This window comes from Trachypithecus francoisi, unplaced genomic scaffold, assembly GCF_009764315.1.
Source record: "Trachypithecus francoisi isolate TF-2019V2 unplaced genomic scaffold, Tfra_2.0 Lachesis_group12, whole genome shotgun sequence".
NCBI lineage: Eukaryota > Metazoa > Chordata > Mammalia > Primates > Cercopithecidae > Trachypithecus > Trachypithecus francoisi.
In genome coordinates, this window is record NW_022681457.1 from 101,023,465 (window position 1) to 101,029,080 (window position 5,616).

A 5,616-nucleotide genomic window follows, 5' to 3' on the forward strand; every position below is an offset into this window, starting at 1 on the left:
GGAAGATATTCACAAAGATTGTATAAATCCCCAAACTGTACCCCCGTCTGCCCCCAATTCAGCTCCCTTGCCTCCTCCACACCCCTATAACATATAATAAGCAGAGCAAGTGGGAGGAGGGGAAATGCCCTTCCTATATGCCAGGTATGGGGCTGACATTTCAGTCCATTGGCCCCAGCTAGAATATAACTCCATGCTTTTATAGATCCCAGGGGCTGGGTGCGGTAGCTCACGCCTGTAATCCCAGCACTTTGGGAGGCCAAGGCGGGTGGATCACCTGAGGTCAGGAGTTTGAGACCAGTCTGACCAATATGGTGAAACCCTGTCTCTACTAAAAATACAAAAATTAGCCGGGCATGGTGGCAGGTGCCTGTAGTCCCAGCCACTCGGGAGGCTGAGACAGGAGAATTGCTTGAACCCGAGAGGAGGAGGTTGCAGTGAGCCAAGATCGCACCACTGCACTCCAGCCTGGGTGACAGAGCGAGACTCTGTCTCAAAAAAATAAAATAAAATAGATCCCAGGATACCCACTTTTCATATTAGGGAGGCTGGGTTCCTCCCAAAGGAGCCTAAAACAGCCAACAAGAGAAATTGTTGGTGGCAGGAGGATTGCAGAGGAATTCTAATGCAATTATTTGGGACCACAGATGGAATACAATGAAATATATCAGTTAAACATGTCTTCATTTAATACTTTCAAGATGAAATATCCACTAGCCATTCACTTATTTATTCATCTCATAAACATGAGCCAGGCTCTGTGCAGGGTCCTGAGTACCCAGCCATAAATGAGACTGTGCCCCTATCTCATGGGGCTTACAGTCTATATCCTGCTTGCAAGACAGCCAATAAGTCAATAAAGAAATAAAGAAGATAATTACAGGTGGTACAACAAAGGAAATATGCAGGGTCATGTAACAGGGATTAATTGAGTTAACTCAATTAATGGTAGGGTAGACCTACCATGTGCTCTGGTCATACAAGCCAGCTCACTTTATTGAGCCTTTACTATGTGCCAGGCGGGGGGCTAAGTGATTTTAAATGCCTTATTTCACTTCATCTTTCTCAGTAACCTAATAAGAAGGTCTTAGTTATCTTCATTTTATAGATGTGGCAACCTCAAAGATGCAAAGTCACTTGCCTAAGGTCACCCTGCTAAGTACCAGAGTTGAGGTCTCCAACCTAGTTCTGTTTGACTTCAAAGCCTGCCCTCTTAACCACTAACCTTTTGGCCTAGTTCAGTCAAACTCTGCTTGATTATTGCTCATTAGGGATAATATTAGCTATCTGTAGCATCAGATTGCTGCAAAGTTAACTCATCGTAGATTCTCAGTATACTCCATTTATTAAATAGTCCTGTATTAATCTCCTGTAATAAATTTCTACAAATCCGGTGGCTTAACAACAGAAACTTACTCTCATAATTCTGGAGGCCAGAAGTCAAAATCAAGGTGTAGTAGGGCCCTGCTCCCTCCAAAAGTTTAAGGGGAGGATTATTCCTTGACTCTTTCAACTTCTGGTGGTCCCTGTCATTCCTTGGCTTGCGGAAGCATCACTCCTACCTCTGCCTCTGTCTTCATGTGGCCTTTCCTCTGTGTCTCTTGGTGTCTTTTTTTTTTTCCTTTGAGACTGAGTCTCATTCTGTTGCCTAGGCAGAAGTGCAGTGGCACAATCTTGGCTCACTGCAACCTCCGCCTCTCAGGTTCAAGTGATTCTCCTGCCTCAGCCTCCCAAGTAGCTGGGACTATAGGCACCCGCCACCACACTCGGCTAATTTTTGTATTTTTAGTAGAGATGGGGTTTCACTGTCTTGCCCAGGCTGCTCTCCAGCTCCTGACCTCAAGTGATCCGCCCACCTCGGCCTCCCAAACTGCTGGGATTACAGACGTGAGCCACTGTACCCGGCCTAGTGTCTTTTTTTAAGAACACCAATCACTGGATTTGGGCCCACCCTAATCTAGTATGACTTCATCTTAATTTAACTAATTATATTTACAGAGACCCTGTTTCCAAATAAGGTCACATTCACAGATTGCAGGTGGACAAGAAGTTTAGGGGGACACTATGCAACTCAGTACAGACCCAGGAATAAAGTCCACCCTCTGGGCGGTGTTGAGTGACAGTCACTAGTTTATCCTCCCCCGACGAGATGAGTTCCAGGTTTAACTCTGCATCCCCAGTGCTCAGTCAGGACCCAGCAGTGCATCTGAAGGGATCTGGTCCATATCTGTGGAACTGAACTGTTTCTGAAAAGCTCTGACATATGTTTTGGAAAATCAAATCTTATTTTAACCCAGACACTAATCTTTTTGAAAGGCAAAGAAGTGGCATAAATGTTTAAAGGAGAATTTGCACGTTTATATATTGTCATTCCTTAAAGTTGAAGCATGCCTTTCTTTATTCATCGGTGGAATCCTTTCTCATTTTGGCAAAGAAAATGCCCAAGTAGGCCAGGTGCGGTGGCTCACGCCTGTAATCCCAGCACTTTGGGAGGCCGAGGCGGGCGGATCACAAGGTCAGGAGACTGAGACCACGGTGAAACCCTGTCTCTCCTAAAAATACAAAAAAATTAGCTGGGCGCGGTGGCAGGTGCCTGTAGTCCCAGCTACTCAGGAGGCTGAGGCAGGAGAATGGCGTGAACCCGGGAGGCAGAGCTTGCAGTGAGCCGAGATCACGCCACTGCACTCCAGCCTGGGTGACAGAGCCAGACTCCATCTCAAAAAAAAAAAAAAGAAAAAAAAAAGAAAATGCCCAAGTGCCTGGCACAAACAAGCACTGAGTAAATACTTCTTGAATGAATAAAACTAGATTCTAAAAATCATTTAATTAAATGCACCTCCACACTTTCCACTTCTCTCCTTTCACAGAGACACTGTATTTCTGCTTTTTTGGGGGGGTGGGGGACAAAATCTCGCTCTGTCACCCAGGCTGGAGTGCAGTGGCATGCAATCTTGGCTCACTGCAACCTCCACCTCCCGGGTTCAAGCAATTCTCTTGCCTCAGCCTCCCAAGTAGCTTGGATTACAGGCACCTGCCACCAGGCCCAGCTAATTTTTGTATTTTTATTAGAGACAGAATTTCACCATATTGGCCAGGCTGGTCTTGAACTCCTGACTTCAAGTGATCCACCCACCTTGGCCTCTCAAAGTGCTAGGATTACAGGTGTAAGCCACCACTCCCAGCCTCTATGTCTGCTTTAAGTAGAGAAGCAGAGCTTATGAGGGAGGAGAACAAGGGTGCAAAAGGGATCTAGATGTCACTAAGAACTGCCCTTGTTGTTTGGTTGAGGAAATGGGCCCAGACAGTGGACAAGACTTGCTCAAGGAGACAAATGAGATGGTGTCCAGTGCAACAAACCCAGGTTTCCTAACTTCTAGTTCTGTTCACTCTACATCAGTGCCTCTCACCTGTCCCTGCAGGTGCACGTTTTGGTTATGTGGATAAGGAGAAATAAATGAAGATCACAACGTCCCATTTTATCTTCCCCAAGACAAGCTCTGTAACATCAAAGACCACTATGCAAACCGATTACTAGAAAATGTGTGTGGATGGGTTTGGTTTTTTCCTAAGGTGTTCATGCTTACTGTTTTGGGCAATATTTCAAAATAATCTGGCAGAAGAAGAAACAAGATAAAGAAAATAGCTGTGGGCCGGGTGCAGTGGCTCACGCCTGTAATCCCAGCACTTTGGGAGGCCGAGGCTGGAGGATCGCTTGAGGTCAGGAGTTCGAGACCAGCCTGGTCACCATGGTGAAACCCCATCTCTATTAAAAATACAGTAATTAGCTGGGCATGGTGGCACACGTGTAATCCCAGCTACTTGGGAGGCTGAGGCAGGAGAATGACTTGAACCCAGGAGGTGGAGGTTGCAGTGAGCCAAGATTGCCGCACTGTACTCCAGCCTAGGCGACAGAACAAGACTCCATCTCAAAAAAAAAAAAAAAAGAAAAGAAAAGAAGAAAGAAAAGAAAAGAAAATAGCTGTGATTCAGCAATAGTCATTGTCTCTCCTTGTCACTGCCAGAATGAGGAAGTGCTGGGTTCTGTCAACATAGGCTCTGACTTCTCATGAGGTGCAAGAAAGAAGCAGCATGAACAAAGGCATAAATTTTGCACCCGGAGACATGGATTCTAGTCCCACCTCTGGCCCAAACTAGCTGCATGATCTTGAGCAGCCCCCCAGCCCTCTCTGGGCTTCAGTTCCCTCCTCTGTACAATGGAAAGGGTAGGGAAGAGGATGGTGCCTAGGATCTTCAAAGTCCCTTCCAACTCTGAAGTGCTGCCATTCTCTCACTGGCATGTGGGAACTGAGTGTGCTACGTGGGGTCATGAGACTTCTTCTTCTTTTTTTTTCTTTTTTTTTTTTGAGACGGAGTCTCACTCTGTCGCCCAGGCTGGAGTGCAGTGGTGCAATCTCGGCTCACTGTAACCTCCACCTCTGGAGTTCAAGCGATTCTCCTGCCTCAGCCTCCTGAGTAGCTGGGATTACAGGCGCACCCCACGTCCGGCTAATTTTGTATTTTTAGTAGAGATGGGGTTTCACCATGTTGGCCAGGCTGGTCTCAAACTCCCGACCTCAGGTGATCCACCCACCTCGGCCTCCCAAAGTGCTGGGATTACAGGCGTGAGCCCCCTTGTCCAGTCAGAGACTTCTGACTTCTGTATTTCCCTCGCTAATGGCCTCACCTCCCGTTTGAGTAGTGCAGCATGTACAAATTGCAGAGGAACTGGGGAACTTCCCTGCCAGGCAATCCTTTGGCCTGGGTCCTCTTGGCTCTCCACTTTCTTTTTCTTTTCTTTCTTTCTTTCTTTCTTTTTTTTTTTTTTTCAGACAGGGTCTGGCTCTGTTGCCCAGGGGCTGGAGTGCAGTGGCGTGATGTCGGTAGAAGCTAAGCTATTTGAAATGCCTCAGAATTCCCAAAGAAAGCTCAGTAAATACCAGACAGATGAAACGGTCCTGCCCACTCCCCGTCTTTCAGTACCCACTTTTCTCCCTCCTCTCCCCTCATAATGTTTCCTCCCATCATCCCTCTACCTCCTTACTTCTGTCAGGGCTGTTAGATACTCTTCCAGTCTGGCATCTCCTCCTCCAGCCCCCTATGGCTCCCAAGTGATCACTAAATAAAACTTGTGATCTGACTTCAGCCTACCCCTGCAGGATTGCTGCAGCAAAATAGATTACTCCCAGAGGCGTGATCACGGTTCGGTTCACTGCAGCCCAAACTTTCCGGGCTCAAGCGATCCCGAACCTCCCACCTCAGCCTCCTGAGTAGCTGGGACTCCAGAGGTGCACCACCACGCCAGGCTCATTTTGTTTATTTTTTGTAGCGACAAGCTAGTCTCCAACTTGTGGGCTCAGAGTGTTAGGATTACAGGCGTGAGCCACTGCGCCTGGCTCAATGGACTTCTCAAATGTGAGTTCTCCGCACACACTGGGCCTTGCTCACCTCCACGATTTAACCTCGCAGGTTAAGTCCCTTTTCAAGGTTTTTATTCGTCCTTCAGCGAAGCGCTGTCAACGCCTCCCTACGTCTTTCCCGGTTAGAGTACCAGAGGGCGCTCCTCCGACCCGAAGACGAAGCGACTCGGGCCAACCTATCCGGGTTGTCCCACCCCTT